At 38.7% G+C, this 11,600-nt stretch overlaps 1 long non-coding RNA gene across 2 annotated transcripts; it reads right to left on the minus strand.

The window, feature by feature from the left end:
• Positions 1-428: 428 nt before the first annotated feature.
• Positions 429-7,468, minus strand: LOC130010411 (uncharacterized). 2 transcript variants are annotated; one of them, XR_007681466.2, is made up of 5 exons: positions 7,362-7,468; positions 6,293-6,480; positions 4,254-5,535; positions 3,330-3,459; positions 429-1,111 (listed from the first exon to the last, which is right to left on the minus strand). It is a non-coding gene; the product is annotated as an uncharacterized LOC130010411 (long non-coding RNA). The 2 variants fall into 2 exon arrangements; XR_007681468.2 differs by lacking the exon at positions 7,362-7,468 and adding an exon at positions 6,964-7,158.
• Positions 7,469-11,600: the final 4,132 nt, after the last annotated feature.

The following is an 11,600-nucleotide window of genomic DNA, read 5'->3' on the forward strand; positions in this document are numbered from 1 at the left end:
CTGACTGAAATTTCAGCATTTTCTGTTTCTATTATTTATTGTTGAACTATTATAGCGAGAACTGTCAGCTCTTATCTAATCTTACCCAATGGCGCCAATGCCCCTTTAAAATGCCCCTTATAAATCTAGTTTAAAATCCAAATATTTGTCTAAACTTTAGACAGACCTTATGATCTACTAGTATTCTCCAGTTGGTCAATTTCACTGCAAGTCAGTCAAAACGGCCAAACATGACTGGCGAAAATAAGACAAATAAGGTTGGAAGTACCTTCAAAACAAACCATGGCACTTGAATCAATGACAGCCCTTATGATCTAAAGCATACATCAGACCACTCAACCACACAACTGGTAAAGACTTTAGACAAATATTTGGATTTTAAATTAGAAACAAAACCATACTGTTGAAGATGTAATTGAGACAAGACATTAGACTAGCACTTATATTTATTAGCAAAAAAAAGCCAACAATTTGATTGGTTTTAGTGCTTAGCCAATCAAAATTGAAATTTCTACTAAAATTTGGATTTGATCTTAGTTAAAATTTCCCTACTTTTAAGTTCTGGTAAAATGTCCTTATGTGTCGGAAGTTCTGATTTGTCGACTAAACGAAAGCGACCAGACTGTCCACCGTTGGCTTTGAGAAATGCGACAATTTTGATCGGTGACATACTTTGCGTTACAATGGTGTACATCTGATTTCTAGTGGAATGATTTATAAAGCGAACTGGAACGGGGAGGTTATACAGTAAGCCGTTAATCTGGCGTGTGATATGATGAGGGAAAGCAGGTCCAAACAGTAGATCTTTTAGCATTTTAACTTTAATGAATTCGTCTAGTCGTGCCTGGGCAGCTTTTAAAATAAATCTATCAGCATGACGGTAATGTGGTTTTCTAGGATATTTCTTCTTAGCCTGTGAATCTGTTACTTCTTCCTTCATTTCAACATCTGTGTCACTGGTCTCAGTTTCTGAATCAGTTCCCTCAGCTGTAGTAGCTGTAACGTTTTCTCCTGCATCCTCGGCAGCTTTCTTCAACACCTCCGCTTCTTTAAGCAACGTATCAAAACTGACAGATTCTATCGCTTGATCAGGTTTAGTGTAAGCAGAAACCTGGAATGAAAAACGATTTACTAAGACATGATATCTAGGTTAACTTTAAATAATGGCATTCATCAATTAAAGGTCAAATCTGTGCCTAGCCAGGAAGGCATTTTTATGTGCAATACAAGAGCAGAACGAAAACCAAGGTGGCTCAGTACATGAGGTGCCAGCTCTGTGGATAAGCCATCGGCTCAGGGGTTAAGCCACCAGCTCAGTTGGTAAGACAATGTCTCAGTGGGTAAAGACCCACCTCTGTGGGTAAACCGCTGGCTCGGTGGGTTCTGACTTGGTGTGTAGGACACTGGCTCATTGATAAGAATCTGTTTTTAATCTGGCCAATGAAGTTCCTCAGGTTTTTCCAGCCTTTTTTCGTCTTGTTGCAAGGGCAAGATGGACTGGACAAGAAAAAAGGTCCCTTGTATAGCCATTGGCAGCATGTTGACGGAACGGGAAAAAAATGCACGATACTGGACATGAGATTCTACTCCTTGTCACATACAAGCTTGGCTCAAATTGATTCAAGGACATATCTTATGATCTAAAGGGCATGCATTAGACCACTAGACCAGCCCACCCATATATCAATCTTCTGGTGTTGTCACAGGATAACCCTGCTCAAGGGACAGGAACGTTGCTTCAGTGAAAGGGTGTAGAAATGCAATGCTTGGCTAAATTGGTTTTTATACGCCCACACTGAAATGTGGACGTATATTGCCGTCGCCCCCGTCCGTCCGTCTGTCGGTACGTCCGTCGGTCCGTCCGTCCATCGTCCACAATTTCTTGTGAACGCTCTAACGCCAAAAGTTATCATCCAATTGTTTTAAAATTGATATATGTTGTTTTCATTAGTGAGATGAAGAAGCCTATTTAATTTCAATAACTTCTGTTTATTACGTCTAGAGTTATGGCCCTTGTTTCACTTTGTTGAACCTTGTGAACGCTCTAATGCCAAAAGTTAACATACGATCTTTGTGAAATTTATATGCAATATTTATGTTAGTGAAACGAAGAAGCCTATTGAATTTCAACAATTTCTGTTTATTACGTCTAGAGTTATGGCCCTTGTTTCACTTTATTGAACCTTGTGAACGCTCTAACTCCAAAAGTTATCATCCGATCTTTCTGAAATTTACATGCATTATTTAAATTAGTGAAACGAAGAAGCCTATTGAATTTCAGCAATTTCCGTTTATTACGTCTAGAGTTATGGCCCTTGTTTCATGTTATTGAACCTTGTGAACGCTCAAACGAGAAAAGTTATCAACCGATCTGTATGAAATTTATATGCATCATTTAAATTAGTAAAACAAAGAAGCCTATTGAATTTCAGCAATTTCCGTTAATCATCTAGAGTTATGGCCCTTGTTTCACTTTGTTGAATCTTGTGAATGCTCTAATGACAACAGTTATCATCCGATCTGTTTGAAATTGATATGCATGATTTAAATTAGTGAAACGAAGAATCCTATTGAAGTTCAGCAATTTCCTTTAATTACGCCATGAGTTATGGCCCTTGTTTCACTTTGTTGTACCTTGTGGTTGCTTTAACGACAAAAGTTATTATACGATCTGTATGAAATTTAAAGGTATCGTTTAAATTAGTAAAACGAACAAGCCTATTGAGTTTCAGCAAATTTCCGTTAATTACATCTAGAGTTATGGCCCTTGTTTCACATTGTTGAATCTTGTGAACGCTTGAACGACAAAAGTTATAACCCAATCTGTATGAAATTCATATGCATCATTTAAATTAGTGAAATGAAGAAGCCTATTGAATGTCAGCAATTTCTGTCAATTACTTCTAGAGTTATGGCCCTTGTTCTACTTTGTTGAATCTTGTGAACGTTCGAACGACAAAAGTTATCATCCGATCTGTATGAAATTGATATGTATTATTTGAATTAGTAAAACGAAAAAGTCTGTCGAATTTCAATAATTTCTGTAGATTACTTCCTGAGTTACAGCCCTTATTTTAGTTTTTAGAACCTTGTGAACCCTCAAACGACGAAAATTATAATGTCATCTGTATGAAGTTGTCTATTAAATGCCCCCTAATTACCTACAAAAGAACAAATATACGACAACTCTTGTCGACCGCTCGGACGATTTAGCTGCTGTGGGCGTATGTTTAGTTGCCTGGCAACCTATCTTTATATAATGTAGGCCCTATTTAGCTCAGGAATCCATAGCCCTAAAGCTAATTCAAGTATTCAATAGAATAACTTACCTCTATGACTGGTTGTGTTTCGTAGAGCTTAAACAAGATATCAGCTGCTGCAAAATTTCTAGAGCCTATCTTACTAAGAGACACTGCAGGTTCGGTTCCAACATCTTCCTTCTGTATCTTCATCTGACATCTTAAAGTAAAAAAAGAGAGAAATGGGGATTAACACTCACACAAAACAAACCAACATTTTTGGACTGACACCCAGGAGGTTTGACTCAATGAAAGATCTTATGAGCTTGGACCACTCAACCACCCCTAAAAACAAAAGAAGAGTAACAAGCAAACTGAACATTTCAAAATTTTGATCAATGGGACAAGACTAGATCTTAAAGCTACAATTTCATATTTGTTAAGTTATATTTTTAAAATTTATTAAAATAAAGCCTTAAAATAGATGGTATCCATACACAGTCCTACCTTGTTAAAGAATAATCCTATTAATCCTATAATTCACTATTGCCAGCTGCGAAATTGGCAAAATTATCATTTTCGAATTCCAACATTTGAAGATAGCTAATGCATGGAGGCAATAGGAAAACAAGGGAGGTAATTGTGTTATTATTTCCTGTGTCAATGATTTTTAAGGGTGGGAAATAATGCCCATAGTCGTATAATAGTGAGTTGATAACCTATTGAGCAAAAGACATAGAAATAATTATGTTTTGACTTTCATAGAAAATATGAAATTCTGGCTTGAAGGCTAAGGCCAGGAAACACAGCCTAAGTCTTACAGTTAAGGCCGGAAGACGCAAGACTACAGTAGGTCTTAAGAGATTCAAGACTAGGTCTTAAGAGACACAAGACTAGGCCTTACAGTTGAGGCCAGAAGATACAAGACTAAGCCTTACAGTTGAGACCGGAAGACACAAGACTAGGCCTTAAGATTATGGCCGGGAGACCAGACTAGGCCTTAAGGCAACTTACCTGAATACACGATCATCATTGTCAAAAAACTCCCATTCCAACAACATATTGTTGACAAAACATGAATGTTGTAAAATATAGAAACCTTGAACTTTACGATCTACTATCCAACTGACGTCCTCAAAGACAACGATATCCTTGGCTGGTAGTGTTGATATAGGTTTTCGGGTCCATTGTAAGCGATGAAGATTCGAACAGTTATCTTCCAAAATGCAGTTGCCCTTGACACGAAAGTCGATAACATCTGTTGCTGCTTGGTCGTGTGGTTGAAGTTTACTGTGTTGGGGGAGGATGAACTCGGGGTCACAGTTCGTGAAACCTATCGGGCTTTAGAGTAAGCGTCTGCTTGGGCATCTGTTCGGTTCTCTGCTTCACCAATCATGATGAGATGACCAGCTAGATAGAGGTTACAGAAAATTTTCTCCTTTTCTATTTCTGTGTTCATGCTACGACGGTATAGACAAATGGGCGTCAATTTTACATCGTTGAAAATTCCATCCAAGACAGTAATGATGGATGCAGGATGCGTGGCACTGCTAAGTTCGTTCATTTTGACAAACTGTTCACGGAGATCAAATGCCCTAGGATTTGGTGCTGCCTTTACCAAAGTGCTCTGAACCTGTGCTTCTGCTTCTGTTATGACAGACTGTTCGACACCATCTAAGATGTTGCCATGTTCAACATTCATGGTGGTCAGTCGTTCAACCACCATATTATAACACAATGACTTAGCAGTTTTTTTGGAAACTGAAACACCTGCACCTTGTAGTATGTTGTCAATAAAGTACATTCCCTTATGATAAACTTTCCCTGATTCAGCTTTACAACTCTCTACATCATATCGACAACGGACTCGACATTTAGCCACAGAGGCCGCCAACTCCATTTTGCTGACTGAATTGGTTGAAGCATATTTAGGATTGGTTAGAATATCTTGGATCTGTTTCAAAATAGATGGTGGGGGTAACTCTGCAATTGTTTCTTTCTCCATCTTAGCAACGGTCGAGTTAAAATTCTCCAGTTTCTCCTTGATAACTTTTGGGGTCATATCATCCTGGTTCAAAATTTCAGTGACAGGAAGGGTACGATAAAGTTCCACCGCCTTCTTGAAACATGACAGTTTGATTTCTTTCTTGTTGATGCCGATAGCTCTGGCTAGGAACACACCACCCAGATTAAGTCGGCCAGTGAAAAAGGATCCGTTCTTTCCTTGTACCATGCCATCGATCAAAAAATCTGGTCAAATTCCAACTTTACAACTCATCAGAGAATTCTCAAACAACTAAAATGAAATAAAATAGGATTTAATGGGAAAGAGAGGAAAATGGGCTTTATTGTTCACTCGACACTAGGTCATTTCGGGACTAACATATAGTTCATTTTATTTCATTAGGGGTCTTTAGCAGTGGAAGGAAACCCTGAGGACATGGAGAAAACGCACGAGGTTGAACAGACGACCCTACTCCTTGTCACGTACAAGCGGGTAATGACGCATTAACGCTTCGACCACCCAAACTCGCCCAACTGGTCTTATGTAGATGGGCAAATAAAAGAATTTTATACGTAATACATGCTTGAATAAAAATAAAAATAAAAATAAAGCAGAATCTGTGTTTTTAATGAGATTATTGTGAAAAATATTAAACATGCATTATGCAAGAGCTAAACCTGTCAATTTCAGGTCTTTCTTTAGGCCTGAAATCTTATCTAAATTATTAATTAGACATTAATTAACTTATCCAGACCATAATAAACTCCCGATGTCAAGGCTAGCCTTCGATGTCGACTGGATTACAATTCTATATGCTGCTATCGCTCATTGATAATTAAATCACAACAATAGACAATCGAGACTATTAGTTTCGAGGCTAGGCGAAACTTTCATCCGCTTAGTTTTCGGTTCATAGTGGACCAATTTGACTGACATTTTCAGCAAATTCCCTTTACATTATGTAGTTTTTAACTATTATAGTGAGAACTGCTAACTCGTTATCTTATCTCCATCTCCCATAATGTATCTTTAATAAATAAAACCTCACCATAATTTCATTGATTACTTTTTTTTCACTTCGTAAAAACATTGAAAGTCGTCGAATTTTTTCTGCTAGCGGCAATTTTGTGGCATCGATTGGTTCTGGGTTGGGTGTTTTGTGTACAGCGGCAGCAGGCAGACCTTTGTTATCAATGGGGCGTGTCTGGCAGCCTGGTAATGTTTCCCATTTCTTCTCTGTAAATAAACAATTAAAAAATGTAGTTTGTTAAAGCTGCATTTAGTAACTGTATTGAATAAACCATGACTAATATACCGGTGTATTAAATACAAGTTTTTTCACAGTTCATTTCTGACGACGTCTTGAAAAGTGTTCTCTTGTATTTATCAAGCCACAAACAAAATAAACTTCTAAATAACTTGTATTCTGAATATTGTTTAGTGCCCAGGTTCACTTTGCTCATTTCTGTTGATCAGCGACTGGGGAGGGGGGGGGGGAATAGGTTTTACATTTAGATTCAGAACGAACATGATTCTTCTACAGCCATCCTTTTTACAGTGGTTACAACTTAAACATACAGGTTTCAAGTTTAACTGACTACCATGACTAGAGAATAGAATAACGTGATTTATCAACGAATTAACAGAATTTTAAAACAAAATTAAAAGCTTTTGAGCAGTAGTACAGGTAAAAATTATGTGTGTCAAAAAGATAAGCACCACCGTTTAAAATGAGGTCTGTTTGATATTTAACCATCAACAATAAATTCAGATGGTTTTTATTTGGAACCATGTAATATCCATCACAAAATACTTCCAGCATAAGTCTTGCCACTCCAAGAAGAATAGTATCAGGTTCCTTTGGTACCATGGTACTAATCAAACAAGAGGTGTTGAGGACGTGATCCAAGTGAGAGAGGGGGGGGTTGGATGGCTGAATGGTTAGCTGTATCATAAAGTCTGTCATTGAGTCAACTGGCGTGGTTTCGAATCCCCGGTTGTACGTGACAAGGAGTAGGGTCGCCTGTCCAACCTCGTGGGTTTCCTCCGGGTCCTCCGGTTTCCTCCCACAGCTAAAGATCCCTACGCGCAAGCGAATTATGGAAATAAAATTGAACCATATGTTAGTCGAGTGGACGTTAAACCCCATTTCTCTCTCTCTCTCCAAGTGAGAGAGGGATACACATGACGATGGTTATCACTACTCTTGTCTGTAATCCTCATCCTTTTCCTGACCAGATCATCATGGCTCATCTAATGGACTCCTATATTTTTCGAAATCCTCAATTAAAAAATATCTATTACTTAAATGACCAAATATTCCTGTCTTGTTTTACTTTAAGGTGGTCCTTAACCTTTTGTCAGTTGTATTTATTTTTATAACTTACTTGCACCACCGGCACTGTTTGCGGGAGTTCCAACACCTCCTATAGAATTCAACTCATTGTTAAAAATATAATTTGCGGGTCACGGAAAGATAACTCTGTTTGGAAACATGGTTTGGTGTAGAGGAGTAACCGAAGTTGGCCGAGTGAAATCTGCAGCCGGTTGCCGAGTGAAAAATAGAAAGTAACTCATTGAAGATCCAGTATTGTGCGCTATAACGTCGTCATTGTTAGTAACGCTCGCATTGATTGGTCGACAACTGACGTCATCGGAATCCCCTTATAAATAGAAGCAGACGACAAGGAAATCCTCAGTGGACACTCGGTGCACTCGGGAAAGCTCCTTACGTAATTGGCAGCAATCCAGCTATTTTAAATTGGATATGGATCACCAAAAATGGGTAAGGAATTAATATCCTAGCTTTGGCTGTGGTAATTTATCCATAACTGGTCTCCTATTTAAAGACTCATAGGTTGGTTTAACCTTGACTGGCTTGATCCAAGATAGGCCTAGATAGTTGTGGTTCACCCATTCCCCCAAGTCTTACCAATTCCTTATGTCACCAAATCTCCGATTTAATCCCGTCATATCCACCGGCCTGACAGGGCATATGTATTTATTTACCTAATTCCTGTTTCCATACCTGGGAATTTATCCAAAGGGTTGGCGTCTCACCCAAATTATCTCACCTTAATGCGATGTATCCCAATTATAAATTGATCCAAATAAAGATGTTTATTTTTATCTACACCCGAGTTTGTTAGTTCTTTCAATTGAAGTGCTAGGCTGGAACGAACCCCTAAAAAGTCTCTAATAAATGTTGAGACGCTACAGTGCCCCTATATCAAAGCCACACCAGGGATCGAAACCACAACCACAAGCCAGAGGTCAACACTGCTTTATTTATAGTAATAAAAATAGTTCCCTCCCTCTTTTTGGGTATCAGACCACTAACCAAAACCAGTAACCACAACAAAATAATAAATATTTTAAAGCGAATTAGTAGCAATATTAGTGAGCCGTGATAATTATCTTATTCATGGCTACACTATTCGAGAGAGAGAGATAGAGAGAAAAGGGGTTTAACGTCCACTCGACACAAACTATGTCATTTCGGGACTAGCATATGGTTTAATTTTATTTCAATAATTCGCATGCAAGTAGGGGTCTTTAGCAGTGGGAGGACCCGGAGAAAACCCACGAGGTTGGACAGGCGACCCTACTCCTTGTCAAGTACAACCGGGGATTCGAAACCACGCCAGTTGACTAAATGACAGACTTTATTACACTATTGGGTTCAAGTTACCAAGGAAGCAACAGCGTTTGTTTCAGCTTGCTATGGACAGAAATAATAAAATAGTATGACAGACCCTCGAATCTAGCTGAAAGACGGCTTCTGCTCCTACTTCAAGTTCCCTTCCACCAGCTAATGAGTCTTTTGCAGAAAATGTCAAAAGAGCGCACATGCAAGCTTGCATTTGGAGAGCAACCTTAGAATTAAATGCACCAGAGATGGAATGATTTAGAGTTATGACCCTTGTTTCAAAATGAGTGCTTGCCAAGAATCAAATCATTATTATAGCATTTGTGTAAATGTTTATGTATTGTTCATAATTACATCTATGAATGTAACCTGAATGACATGTTCTTCCATTTTGTCAATAAAATCTGATAGTCGCTCACTCTCTATCTCTTCAGGCGTATGACCAACTCGTCCAGTTGTAATCCAGGGCCAGCGCTGTGAGATCCTCTGACCAAGCCATCGAGTCAGCACAATCAGTGTATCAGTCCATTGTTAACAGATCTTGCACCATCCACTCATGAGTACACCTTAATTAACTTGAACAAGACACGTTACATATACAATCACACGGTCACACAGACAATTTAGTCAAGTCAAACAAAAGTCAGGTACACATACATGAATACACTCTAGTATACCGTCACACTGATCAGCAGTGAACATTCGCTCAGTCGCTACAATCACTGATAAGGATGACATCGATGCGACTTAATGAGCCACAAATATTAACTTTTTTCCTCTGACAAATTAAATTCTAAAACAGTTTTTTATGTATAAGATAAATAGAGACATTTGCCACAAATGAGCCACAAATATTAACTTTTTTCCGTGTGTGTCCGATTGAACAAAAATAGTAACAAACTATAAAAAGCAGACAAAATTGTTTTCTAACGAAAATTTTTCATGTAACGAAGAAATAACAATTAAAATGAGTGGGGCTTCGGAAGCCACTGCCAACACACCAAAAGTGTACATCACATTCACAATCCGTCACAGCTACCAATAGCAGTGCTAAAAAAATCCAAGAATGAAATCTAATCATTTGTTATGAATTAAAGTAATATCTTGTTATTTAGGTGTTTTATGTTGAAACTGAACAACTGCTAATCAATTTTTGAATTTTCTAATCAAATAGGCAAAATTGGACTTTATGATTAGAAGTGCTGCTAATCAACTGTGAAAAATTACCGACAGCCCTGCTAATCACAGAAGATGTTGCTTCTACTCTTGTTGGTTTTCTCATCATTTCCCATCTTGATTACTGTAATGAACAATTACTTAGGGTACAAAGAATTCATCACAAAGCCACCAGGATCATCTGTAAAACTTTACAGTATGAAGACATTTCTCCAATATTGACTATAAAAATGCCCATCATTATCAACAGTAAAAACCTCATTGAAGACCTATTTATATATAGGTTGTGTTTAGCGCATCTTCAGTAGAAGGCTTGATCTCGCTTTTACCACGTACATCTTATCAAGGCCTTCACATAATATCCTGCATATTTTGGCACAAATTTCGATTGAGTACTCACCAAGCTTGTGAGTCTATCAGATTCCTTGGTTGTACATCGCAAATGCCTTGTATTACGCTTTCAATGTAAAATGTCGACCTGTGATAATCCAGTTGTAAAGTTAAAGGCTTGTTCAATGTCAAGGTTTCTGTGGATGTCACGATGTTACAACCTCTGATTGGACATTACTGTGAAGTAAATTTGTGAAGTAATCTGGCTACTTCCAGATGTTGTAAAACTTACAGTGGTTGGTTCAGGAACATGTGTTTAGTGGTGCCTTGCTGCTGAACTTTAATTGTACAGAACTAAATCTCAAACACTTTGAACATACTGGGGGGATGGATGGATGGCCGAATGGTTAGCATGTGCGCGCTGTATCATAAGGCCTGTCATAGAGTCAACTGGCGTGGTTTCGATTCCCCGGTTGTACGTGACAAGGAGTAGGGTCGCCTGTCCAACCTCATGGGTTTTCTCCGGGTCCTCTGGTTTCCTCCCACTGCTAAAAAAACCTACGTGCAAGTGAATTGTTGAAATAAAATTAAACCATATGTTAGTCCCGAAATGACCTAGTTTGTGTCGCGTGGACGTTAAACCCCATTTCTCTCTCCTCTCTCTCTCTTAATGACATAGAATGAAATAGAGTTTTAGGTCCTATATTTCTGACTGACCCATACAGGCACGTACCCTAGCGTGCTATGAAGGATATTTTGCCCAGACAGCAGCGCAACGACCGACTCTTAGTTCGAATTCCAACTGACAAGGGGTCTTTTATGTGCACGCCAATGTATTCTCTCTGTGACTGTTTGGAATATCCTCTATAAGTGATATTATTATTATCAACAGGAAGACACAAGAACTTGTACTATACATTGGGATCACGTGGCTAAGTGGGTAAGACGCTGGCTCGCTAGCCTGGAGGTCGGGTGTTCGATCCCTGCCTTGGCATGGTTTCCTTTTGTCAGTGATGCAGGACGGAGGGCCTGACAAGGACAGCTGTCTAGTCCTTCGGATGAGACGAAAAACCGAGGTCCCATGTATATATTGGAATGCACGTAAAAGATCCCCTGGCAGTTGGAATTCGATATAAGAGTAGGCGATAGTGCCACTGCCCGGGCAAAATTTCCCTAATAGCACACTGTATGGCGTATGCCC

The sequence above is a fragment of the Patella vulgata genome, chromosome 6, assembly GCF_932274485.2.
Source record: "Patella vulgata chromosome 6, xgPatVulg1.2, whole genome shotgun sequence".
Taxonomy (NCBI): domain Eukaryota; kingdom Metazoa; phylum Mollusca; class Gastropoda; family Patellidae; genus Patella; species Patella vulgata.